Genomic DNA, 12646 nt, shown 5'->3' on the forward strand with positions numbered 1-12646 from the left:
CTTTGACCTCCCATGTGGTAGGCAGATGCTCTATCAGTTGAGCCACATCTGCTTCCCTGGAGGCAGTTTTATATTTTGGTAGTGAGATATTCATTTCCTCAGGTAGTTGTTCTTTTATTCAACCAGAGCTGGAAATCTAGCAGCTTCTTTCTCTGGACCAGGCCTGGCTCTCTCAGGGCCTCAGGTGTTTGCATGTATACAAGGGGTTGGGCTTTAGGATTTCCATCTATCCAGGTTTCACCTTGGTGGCTCCAAGAATCTGAGCACTTTTTGGGGGGCAAATTGACTTAAAAAAATAGCAGTTGTAGGTTTACAGAAAAATCATGCAGAAAATACAGAGTTCCCATATACTACCCTCTCACATGTGCTGTTGCCCTATTATTAACATTATTGTGTTAGTGTGGTACCTTTGTTACTATTGATGAAACAATATTGATGTAATTATATTATTACTATAGCCCATAGCTTACATTAGGGTTTCCTCTTTGTGTTGTACAGTTCTGCATTTTTTTTTCTTCTGATAACTTATATGCCACCTAAAATATCTGCTCTTCAATATACTATTCAGTGGTATTCATTACATTCACAAAGTTGTGCCTCCGTCACTATCAACGTTTCTATCACCCCATACAGGCATTCTGTATCAATTAAAATGAACTCCCTATTCCCTACTCCTACCCAGCCCCTAGTAGACTGTATTTTAGTGTCTGATTTTATGAATTTTCATATTTTGCTTATCGTATTTCATATAAGTGAGTTCCTAGAGTATTCGTCTTTTTGTGTCTGGCTTATTTCATTCAACATGATGTCTTCAAGGTTCATTCATATTATCAAATGTATTACAACTTCATTATTTTTTATGGCTATTGTGAATACAAAGCTCATTTTGTTTACCATTCATCTGTAGATGAGCACTTGGGTTGCTTTTCACATTTTGGCTATTGTGAATAATGCTGCTTAAACATTGGTGTAGAAATATCTGTACAAGTCCTTGCTTTCAGTTATTTTGGGTATATATCTCAGGGAGGGAGTGCTGGGTCAGATGGTAATTCTGTAAATAACTTTCTGAGGAATCACCAAACTGTTTTCCATGGTGGCTGCACCATTTTACGATCCCTCAATTACGCATCTGTGTAATGGAGCTATGCTAGTAGTGCCTGCTTCATGGAGTTATATTGGAGACTAAGCAAGATAGGGCAGGTAAAGCATTTCAAATGGTACTGGATAAGGAGGAAGGGCTTCTCATTATGAATTATCAAATAGCTGAAAAACTTATGGTCACATTAGTTTCTATTGAGCCCTATCCAAAATTCTACTCAGGCAATATTTGATGACTCTAAAAGTAGTCTTAGATTTCTTAAGTTGCTCTATCAAAGTTAAATCATTGGATAGTTGCATTTTTCCAATAGCTTTATTGGGATATAATTCACACAATTCACCCATTTAAAGTGTATGTTCCAGTGATGTTTAGTATATTCACAGATAGGTACAACTATCACCATAACCCATTATAGATCATTTTCATCACCTCTTTTGTTATTGACTTCTTTCACTTAGCATAATGTTTTCAAGATTCATCCATGTCTCATGCATCAGTACTTCATTTCCTTTTATGGCCAGATAATATTCCATTGTATGAGTCAATCACATTTTGTTTACCCATTCACCAGTGGATGGACATTTGGGCTATTTCTACTTTTTGGCTATTATGCATAATGTTGCTTTGAACATTGATGTACAAGGTTTTGTGTGAACATATGTTTTCATTCCTTTTGAGCAGACACCTTGAAGTGGAACTGCTGGGTCGTGTGGTAATTTTATGTTTAATCATTTGAGGAATTGCCAGACTGTTTTTCAACTCCTGTAGAAGTGACTTCACAGGAATATAACTTAATATAGTTGATTTACTTTTATCAAGGATCAACGTTGGAATCCACTGGGAGAAAAACATTTTCAAGACAAAATGGTTATTAAAGACATTGTTCATTGTGGGACATATGGATATAGAGAGATGAAAACTTTGCTGTCTACCTTGACTAACCCACCAAACCAGTTTCTTAATCTGTAAAATGAGGATAATTGTAATACTTGCTTTGCCAACCTTGCTGGGTTTTTGTTGAATAAAATAAAAATGTCATGCAAATATAAGTTAATGTTAGATCATTAGAAGTATCTTATATAAGACTCTATATAAGAGATCTATATAATATTTTGCTGGCATACAGATTGTCTTGAAAACCTGGTACGTTTTCTTCTGTCAGCTAATGAAAGCCTTGTAATGCAATGTATTTGTTTCTTTACAAAATGTGATGTTCAAGTGTACTTACTATTCTCGGTCTAGTTTTCAATTGTAATGATTTCTTTCTCTTTAAAAACATGCTTTACTAATTTTTAATTCCTATTTTAATTTCATTGTTGTATATTCATTTTTATTTTAGTTTTTGAAGAAGATTCTAGGTGTAAGTAAATAATTGACCAATACATGAGCAAACAAATAAATCCCATACCCATGATCTTCCAATAAGGAGATGTATTATTTTATTTTATTATCATTACTTGAAATGAAATTTTTACTCCAGGTAGGAAGGAATATTTCCAAAATATTTCTTTCTGGCAATGATAATGCAATCATTATTAATTTGGGTTAAAGACCTTTCTCATTTTGTGCATATTTCTTAAAAGAGACTTTGTTTTTGCTAATCAAGTCTTTTTTTTCATGTTATTACAAAGCCAACTTACTATTTGTCTTAGTTTGCCAGGGATGCTGTAACAAAGTACCCTGGACAGTTGGCTTAAATAACAGGAATTTATTGGTTCACAGTTTGGGGGGCTAGAAGGCCAATATCCAGATGTCAGCAGGACCATCGTTTCTCTGAAGTCAGTGGAGTTTTGGCCGGGGCTTGCCTGCAGTCCCTCACTCAGTCTCTACCTCTGTCACTTGGCCACCTCTTTCTCCATCTATCTCCTTCTTCTGTGTCCAAATTTCCTTTGTTTCTCAGGACTCTAGTCTAACTAGATTAAGGGCCAGCCTGGTTCAGTTTGGCCTCATCTTAATTTATAATTAAAAGATTCTATTTACAAATGAGTTCATGCCCGTGGGACCTGCGGTTAGGACTTGACCATGTCTTTGTGGGGTTATGATTCAGGCCATTCCACTATTTAAGATTGTAAATCCTGTTTGCAATATGGAGGACATTGTTACTCTTAATAATTTGTTTTCTTTAATAATTTGGGATATCCCTCTAGTGCATGGAATAGAAAACTCAAATAATAGCAGCTACGTTTTTCTCAAATGGCAGGAAGCCCAGAGGCGGCTCTTTGAGGGCCAGTGCAGGGCCCCTTGATGCCACAAATGCCCCAGGCTCCCTGCCTTTTCATGCTTTGCTCTCCTAGATTGGGACCGTTCACCTTCAGAGTCACAGGTGGGCCCTGTGTCCCCAGTCATTGAGATGGCATTTAGGCTAGGGAGAGGAGGAAAGGGCCGTGGTAAAAATTCAGCTAAATCTGAACTTTATTGTTGGGAAAACTCTGCTTCCCTGGAAGCTCCAGCTGTTGTATTTCTGCTTGTGTAATTGGACAGAATTAGGTCACACGGCCCTTCCTCACTACAAGAGAGTCAGGGATGCTAAGTATTTTTAACTGGACACATTGTTGTCCCAAACAAAATCAGCTTTCTCTTAGTAAGGAAAAGGGCACAAATAGATATTGGGTAGACAGGTAGCAGAGACTGCCACTATTCCCAACCTCTTTTCCTTGGAGGCCCAGATTTATGAGCACAGAAGTTATTTCTAGCAATCCAAATAGCATTAGAGGTGCTTATTATATTTAAGTTTTTACATGAGAAACTCCCTTTGGCTGTGATTTGGAGGATTAAACAAGATACGTAGGTGAAGGAATCTTATACATACATCCCTCACTTAGTACAGATGTCAACTTCTCACTGTAATAGCTCTTGAAAAATTATACCACTTTCCAGGCAATAATTCCTTTTTTTTTTGGTATGCTAAGCATCTCACCCATAAGCACACTAAATAAATATACTGTAAGAGTTGATTTTTTAACACTACAATTTTATTTTATTATTTTATTTTATTTTATTTATTTTATTTTATTTCTCTCCCCTTCCCACCTCCTGCCCCAGTTGTCTGTTCTCTGCGTCTATTTGCTGTGTGTTCTTCTTTGTCCGCTTCTGTTGTTGTCAGTGGCACACGGGAATCTGTGTTTCTTTTTGTTGCATCATCTTGTGTCAGCTCTCTGTGTGTGCAGCACCATTCCTGGGCAGGCTGCACTTTTCTTTCGCACTGGGCGGCTTTCCTTACAGGGCACACTCCTTGCGTGTGGGGCTCCCCTACGCGGGGATACCCCTGCGTGGCAGGGCACTCCTTGCGAGCATCAGTTCTGCCCATGGGCCAGCTCCACACAGGTCAAGGAGGCCTGGGGTTTGAACCACGGACCTCCCATGTGGTAGACAGATGCCCTAACCACTGGGCCAAGTCCGCTTCCCAACACTACAATTTTAGGCAGTGTCACACATGTAACTATTTACTGGATACCACACTCACGAGCAGAGAACACTGCATGGGTTCATGGGTTCATTGAGATTTGTGTGACCTATTTAGGTGAACCTACTAAGTTTTGTTTCATGTGCTTAGACTTAGTAAGAAGGCCTGTAAGTCTTGAGTCTGGTGTGTTGTGTTCTATGTACATGTGCTTTGAAGCACTTTCATGGTCAGCCTTCATTTTGCCCTGCATTTTTCTGCACTACACTTTTTAAAAAATAATGATTTATTTATTTATTTCTCTCCCCTTCCCCTCCCCACCCCGGTTGTCTGTTCTCTGTGTCTATTTTGCTGCATCTTCTTTGTCCGCTTCTGTTGTCGTCAGCAGCATGGGAATCTGTGTTTCTTCCTGTTGCCTCATTCTGTGTCAGCTCTCTGTGTGTGCGGCCCCATTCCTGGGCAGGCTGCATTTTCTTTCGCACTGGAGGGCTCTCCTTACGGGGTGCACTCCTTGCATGTGGGGCTCCCCTTCGCGGGGGACACCCCTGCATGGCACAGCACTCCTTGTGCACATCAGCATTGTGCATGGGCCAGCTGCACACAGGTCAGGGAGGCCCGGGGTTTGAACTGGGGACCTCCCATGTGGTAGACGGATGCCCTAACCACTGGGCAAGGTCCACTGCCCACTTTTTTTTTTTAAGGTACTAGGGCTGGGGAATCAACCTGGGACCTCATGTGTGGGAGGCTAGTGCTCAACCAGTGAACCATATCAGCTTACTTGAGTTTTTTTTTTCATTTGTTTTGCTTGTTTGTTTTGTTTTTTCAGGTGGCATCAGGAACTGAACCCAGGACCTCCCATGTGGGAGGCAGGAGCTCAGTGTGCAAAATAACCAGGAGAACTGTTCCCCCCAAGTCAAAAAATTGGTGAAGAAAACATGGAAAAAAAGAAAGAATTTGTATAATAAGCTTTTTTTAGTTCTCTATGATTTTATTTATTTATTTATTTATTTATTTTTCTTCTCTATTTTCTTTTAATTTTATATTGAAAAAATATGAGATCCCCATATACTCCCCACCCCACCCACCCCACCCCTCCCACATCAACAACCTCTTCCAGCATTGTGGCACTTCCACTATACATGAACATTTTTGCTTTTCATGTTGTGTGAAAAAATTTTTTTTATCCCACCCCTTTGTGGCTTTTAAAAATTTTTATTTGCTTGCTGTCTGCTCTCTGTGTCCATTTGCTATGCATTCTTCTGTATCTGTATTTATTATTTTGTCTGTATTTATTATTTTTATTTATTCCCCTCCCCCCTTGCAGCTTGCTTGCTCTCTGCTCTCTGTGTCCGTGCACTGCGTGCTTTTCTGCATTTCTTTTTGCTTGTCTACCTTTTAGTTGCGTCACCTTGCTGAGTTGGCTCTCTTGGGTGCTTGCAGGCTGGGCGGCACTCCGTGGCACTTGAGGGTCGGGTGGCACTCCGCAGCGTGTGGGTGAGCCTGCCTTCACAAGGAGGCACCAGGACACGAACCCAGGGCCTCCCATATTGTAGATAGGAGCCCAACTGATTGAGCCACAGCCGCTTCCCTGAAAATTTGTTTTCATTGTTTATTTTTCTCTTTGTGAAATTTTTTAAAAACATGAGCTCTGATAAAATCTATAGTTTCCCCATTAGTATGAATGAAAAATGTAAATTTAATGGCTTTTCACTTATGGACATGTTTTCAGGAACAAATTAAAGTTATTATGCAAGGGATAGTTGTATATTGTAAATCTCTATACAGATTTGTAGTATATAGAGAATGATGAGAGAACATGGGGTTTGTGTGTTGACTTACACTGTATGGAGGTTGACATATGCATTGTCTTGTTTAACTTTCCCAGTACTCTGCAGGCAGGCATCCCTGATGTATCATGCAGGGAAATTGTGATGGCTTTCTACAGTGTCAGCTTACATGGAAGTTTCTAAGAATTCCCTTCCCTGCATAGTTCTAGTTTTTGGTGAACATGGACATTTGTGTGAGTCTGGAAGGAAGAAAGGTAGAAGCAGTCCTGGTAGTCAGGAGTTGTCACTATCTTGGCTCACCTTGTGGGAATGGGATGGCAGCCAGGCTGCAACTCCCCAGCTCCCATTGATCTCCTCCTTCAACTTCTCTAAGTCCTGGGCTAGTGTGTGTGCAATGAAGATCACCTGGGTCACTGAGGTTGGATTTGGTAAGAATGCATGTGGATTCCAGTTTGTCACCATGGGTTTCTCCTTCACATCCAAGTTTCTTCTAGACAGCCCATTCTACTGGCCTACAGTGACTTCAGGTTCACCAGATGCAGAGGCAATGGCCTTTGTAGACTTCTCTACCAGCTGAATTGCATAAGATCTAAATTCTGTTTTGTCAAAATGAAAACCTTTTGCATATCAAAGGACATTATCAGGAAAGTGAACAGACACCTTACAGAATGGGAGAAAATAATTGCTAATCATATACCTGATGAGGGTTTAATATCCAGAATATATAAAGAACTGCTATAACTCAACAGAAAAGGACAAACAACCCAATTAAAAAATGGGCAAAGGACTTGAACAGACATTTCTCCAAAGAAAATATACAAGGGGCTAATATGCACATGAAAAGATGCTCAACATCATTGGTTATCAGGGAAATACATATCAAAACCACAATGTAATACCACTTCACACCTATTAGGATGGCTATTATCAGAAAAATCGAAAATAACAGGTGTTGGAAAGGATGCAGAGGAATTGGAACCCTCGTAAATATTGCTGGAATTAAAATAGTGCAGCCACAGTGCAAATTAGTTTGGTGATCCCATATGACCCAGCAATCCCACTTCCTTTGTAAATAGCCCCCAAAATTTAAAACTGAGATATTTGTATACCGATGTTTACGGCAACATTATTCTCAGTAGTCAAAATATGGAGGCAACCAAAGTGTCCCTCAACAAATCAATGATAAACAAAATGTGGTATGTACCTACAAGGGAATATTATTTGACCATAAAAAGGAATGATTTTCTGATACAAAATCAACATGGATAGTGAAATAAGCCAGCCACAAAAAGCTAAATATGATCTTGCTTTTAAGAAATACCTAAAATGAGTAAATTCACAGAGATGGGAAGTAGATTACAGTTTACCAAAGGCTGGGGGGTGAGAGGGATGGGGAATTACTCTTTTAAGGGGGCAGAATTTCTGTGATGAGAAGTTTGAGCAATGGATGTTGGTGATCAATATTGTGGATCTAATTAATATTACTGAATTGTGCACTCAAAAGTGGTTGAAAAGGGAGATTTTGATTGTTAAAAAAGGATCTAATCTCTGTAATAGATCCCTTATTTATTAGGAATAGTGAGTGAACCCTGCCTGACACAGAAATTATTAGACGTGGAGAGATGATGTTCCTCACACTTGGCTGCACAACTCCTCAGAAGCCCTAGGGAATGCAAATAAAATTTATTCAACTCAACCTGCGACAGGCCCTGGGCTCAGTGCACTTAATACATTTAGTCTCACAACAGGTATTACTATCATTTTATAGGTGAGGCACCTCAATGTTTCTTAGGGCCAGTTCTCTCTCTTTCTTTCTCTCTACATAATTTTTGTTTTAGGACAAGCTGATGTCCAAAATTTATTTTTTATAGAGACTCTGTCATTGCAAAAAATATTACTCTGGAGACAAATTTTCTGAGAGCAGTAAATACCAGACGCCAAGCCAAAAGCTGCAGCACCCTGTTGAGAATGGGAAAAGGCAACATTGACTCACTTTCACTTAAATTTGTGACTTGGAAAAAGATCAACAGGGATGGCTTTCTTCTTGTTCTGTCTAAGGCCTGCGATGACAAATTCTTTGCATGCCTGTCTACTTCCCTGAAGCTAATGGTAGCTCAAATGCCCTTGGGATACTGGATTCTACAGCTGTATATTTTTCTCCCAGAATTCAGAAAAGTGCTTTATTCAATTTGGTAAACATCACTTTCATGGAAATTACGTTTACCCAGGTTGTGAATTTGAATATTAAGTATACCTTGCTGTGAATCAGGCTTGTTGGTTGACCAGCTGGCTAACTATTTCTTTGTGTTCAGTCTTCCTCATGTCTTTTGCTACTCTAGGCTGGCATTCAAATGCCAGGCTCTGAGCAGGTTTTGAAAGAATACATTTGAATGCAATTACTAAGCCTCCTTTAGAAGTCTAGCAGCCCTGTCCATTATAATAATTGATAGTCCAGAAACATATTAGAGAGAAAGGAATTTAATCAAAGCTAAAAGTAATTTATAGGGTAAGTCCGACATACACATACGTTCTCTAAGTCATAGTGTGATTGGTTTTCATTTTTGGGATGTGTATTTGACATTTGAAACAATTTTGGTCAATAATGCTTTCATTTATGGCTGAGAGTTCTTTGACCTGTATATAGAAAATGAAGGAGAATGCCAAGAGAAATTTGGTGCCTGTGGTGACTGCTGAGCTTTTGGGATCATTAAGAATTACAGCTAACTGCATGAAATGAGCACATTTGACTTGTTTTTCTCCTTTACGATAGTAGAGGCCGGTTTCTGAGGAGAGAAACCTACTTTCTATCCCTTCCTGAAGGGAAGAACTGCTTCTTCAGTTATTTGTTTCTGAAACAGATGCTGTGGGACCCCATCCTTATTCCCTCAGTGTTTATCTCACATAACTTTAGGTACTGATATCCTGCGCTTTCCTGTACTTGGGAGCATGTTGGCCAACTAAATTTCTGGGTGTTAATGGAAGAGGAAGTGGTCATCAGCCAATAATGGACAAGAATGTTGGGTAAATACACAGCTGCCCTTCATGATGGATAAAATTAAGGTGTATTCTATATAGTCCCCCATATTCCCCAGTGGGATTGAGGTCCTCTTGGCCACAGTAGAAACATTGACCATTTAAATGACCATTTAAACAATCCTTTACTGGCTCCTCTCCTGCTGTGACTTGCTGCCTCACTTGCCTAAGACTGCTTCCTGGGATCACCTCCCAAATAAATTATGCACTGAATCCTATCTCAGGTATTTAGGGGAGCCCAAATTCTACAAGCCTGCCTTTGAAGGTTAAAACCAAGGTTAAACCTGATCAAATGAGGACAATATTACTGGTAGGCCCATCTGCAGAAGAGTGAGTCAAGAGCAATTGGGAGAACTGCATCTCAAGGACCAGCTTCTACAGAAGCAAGGCAGAGATGGGAGTGGAGAAATGGGCTCAGATCAGCAGGGGTATGGACGGAAAGGAATGGAACTGTAATGTCTGGGAATAGAGGTTTAAAGGCAGGCACAGGAAAAAGGCCAGGGGATCTCATTAAGAATTCATTCTTCTCTAACACTTGTTGAGGTACTTCATCAATTTCTGCCTCTTTCACCACCAACTGTGACTTGATAACTCTCAAAGGTCTAGCCCAAACTCCACATCAACTCCCAATGGATTTTTCACAGTAATTGATAATAATTGTACCCATTGTCTTAGGGGTGTCTCAGACTCAACATGTCCTCAACCAAATTCATTATTTCCCTTCGTCAGCATTACTTACCTCAGTTAAATGCAAAGCTATCTACTTCTGAGCTGTCCGTTGTTCCTTCTTTATCTTCACCGCAACCTCTTGATCCTTTCTTCTAAATATTTCCCAAATGTGTCTTCTTCTCTCCATTGCTCGGTTCATATCCACATTATCTTTCTTTAAAGATCTATTTATTTATTTATTTATTTATTTATTTATTTATTTATTTATCTCCCCTTCCCACCCCCATCCCGGTTGTCTGTTCTCTGTGTCTATTTGCTGCTTCTTCTTTGTCTGCTTCTGTTGTTGTCAGCGGCACAGGAATCTGTGTTTCTTTTTGTTGTGTTGTCTTGTGTGTCAGTTCTCCTTGTGTGTGGCAACATTCCTGGTCAGGTTGCACTTTCTTTCATGCTGGGCGGCTCTCCTTATGGGGCGCACTCCTTGTGCGTGGGGCTCCCCTACGCGGGGGACACCCCTGCGTGGCATGGCACTCCTTGCGCGTGTCAGCACTGCTCATGAGTCAGCTGCACACGGGTCAAGGAGGCCCGGGGTTTGAACCACGGACCTCCCATGTGGTAGACGGATGCCCTAACCACTGCGCCAAGTCCACCGCCCACATTATATTTCAAATCAGTTTTTATTGTAGTCTTGTGCATGTTCACTGACTACCCTACACCTTCCAGGGTTCATCCATCCTTTGATTTGCTCCCAGAATTGTCTTTCCAAATGATGAATCTGACCAAGTCAGTCCTACCCAGAAACTGTCAATAGTCTTTCATTACCTGCAAATAAAAATTTAAATATTTTAGTCTAGTCTTTGGAGTTTTTCACATCCTGCTTCCATCTTCTTTTCTAGTCTTTTTTCCTACTTGATATATTTCTCTATGTTCCTTGTGCTCCAGACCTTCATTCTCCAAATTCTATCTTAAGGAAGGTTGATAATTTGAGATGTTTTTCTGCAACGGGGTTTCAGGAGAAGTAATTTGGAAAATATTGCTGTGATGGCCAATTTCATGTGGCAACTGGGCTATAATATGGTATCCAGTTTGGCCAAGGAAATGTTGGCTATGCTTGTTACTGTGAAGGTATTTCACAGAAGGATTTACATCTGTAGTCAGTTTATTGTACCTACAATCAACAAAGGAGATTATGCCCAGCAATGAAGGGAGTCTCCTCATCTAATCAGTTGATGGTTTTAAAGCCATTAACTGAGGATTTAAAAAGTCAGAAAAAAGAATCCTTGCCTTTACTTCAGCCAGCCAGTTTCTTCTGGGGAATTCAACTTCACTTTTATCAGAGTTTCCGGTTTGTGGTTTGCCCTACGGAGTTCAGACTTGCCAATCCCCACAGTTCTGTGTGAGCACATTCTATCTCACTCTTGGGATATTTAAATAGTACTTTAACATGTCCTAGGCTCTGAGAAGTCCTAAAATAAAGAAGTCTGTTAATTTTGTTTAACTCAATGTTCTCCAAATTATTTGACCATGGAAATTTTTTTCCCTCCCCTTTACAGCTATTTTAATATTGTGAAGAACTATTGTTCCATGGATACATGACAGTTTCTCTGATCACACCAGATTTGACATTTGAAACACATGTCAGACTCCAAGGCTAGAGACTTTTTTGTGTGTGCTGTTTGTTTTGGCTCAAACTGTTCTCTTAGTTTTAAATGATTTTATCCCAGTGTTTCTCAAGGTTCTCACCTGTCCATCAGGTTCTAGCTTACATGCCACACTCATTTTCTTAAAAAGTTATTTTGAGAATTAAATGAGATAAGGAATGGGAGGGGTCTAGCATTGTGCCTGGAACCAATTAAATTACAAAACTACAGTGATAATAAATATGGAGATGGTGATGACCAACAATGGATGGCATGGAGGGAATGGTTTTCAGGTGCCAGGCTTGGGACTGAGGGTGTTACATCTATTATTGAATTCAATCTTATAGCAGTTTTATTTGGTAGGTATTATTATTATCATTTTACAGATCATGAAACCCAGGCTAAGATCTGAGCCTTTTAATCTTGCTCCAGGCCTGTGGTCTGCTTAACCATCACACTGTACAATAGACTGACGTACTGAAGTATGTACTTGTTGTTATTATTATTTTAAAACAATTCACATCCCATACAATCCATTCAAATTAGATAATCAGTGGCTTTTCGTAGAATCACAGCACTGTGCATTTATCACCACAATCAGTTTTAGAGCAGTATTATTACTCTGAAAAGAAAAACCCCATACCCTTTAGCAGTCACTCCTCAATCCTTCTATCCTTCCCCCACTGTATATAACTGCTAATCTAATTTTGGCTCTATAAATTTATTGATATTTACATTTTATGTAAATGGAGTAATTGTTGTTAATATTTCTATTCACAAAGATTACAAGAGATATGGAGTTGAAGATAAAAAAGATGTAAGGAAAGCTGTCAAACTGAAGGAGACCTTGGTATTAAATCCTGCATTTGTTACTGTCACTTATGAATTGTGAAGTCTGGGGCAGAACAACCTTTTGAAACCTCAGTCTCCTTATCTGTAAATATCTGTAGTGATATTTTCCCTCACAGGATTGTGAGAATGAAATGAGACAACCCGTGTACAGCATCCAGGGCAGTGCCTG

Source organism: Dasypus novemcinctus, chromosome 24 (genome assembly GCF_030445035.2).
Source record: "Dasypus novemcinctus isolate mDasNov1 chromosome 24, mDasNov1.1.hap2, whole genome shotgun sequence".
Taxonomy (NCBI): domain Eukaryota; kingdom Metazoa; phylum Chordata; class Mammalia; order Cingulata; family Dasypodidae; genus Dasypus; species Dasypus novemcinctus.